The sequence below is a fragment of the Penaeus monodon genome, chromosome 19 (assembly GCF_015228065.2).
Source record: "Penaeus monodon isolate SGIC_2016 chromosome 19, NSTDA_Pmon_1, whole genome shotgun sequence".
NCBI classification, from domain to species: Eukaryota; Metazoa; Arthropoda; class Malacostraca; order Decapoda; family Penaeidae; genus Penaeus; species Penaeus monodon.
Genome location: NC_051404.1, coordinates 1352841 through 1353040, shown reverse-complemented (window position 1 = coordinate 1353040; position 200 = coordinate 1352841). Strand labels below are relative to the sequence as shown.

The 200-nt window shown below is 41.5% G+C and overlaps 1 protein-coding gene across 1 annotated transcript in view; it reads right to left on the bottom strand.

Annotated features, from left to right (window-relative positions):
- Nucleotides 1-200, bottom strand: part of LOC119584941 (arylsulfatase H-like) — a gene marked incomplete at its 5' end in the record, with an annotated part of 8050 nt that overhangs the window by 1395 nt on the left and 6455 nt on the right.

Below are 200 nucleotides of genomic sequence, written 5' to 3'. Positions count from 1 at the left end.
GCGAAACTCAATTATAGATCTTAGACATGTTGGGAAAACAATATGCTATCTGTTACCGGGCGTCGAAAGTCATAAGATATATATTTTCACGCAAAATGCTATAAGAAAGATCGTGTTAAGGAGTTTGCAATTGGCAGCCTTTGGGAGACCAATTTTGATCCCGTCTCCGAGACAGACAGGGTCACGCGAGAGGTCAAATT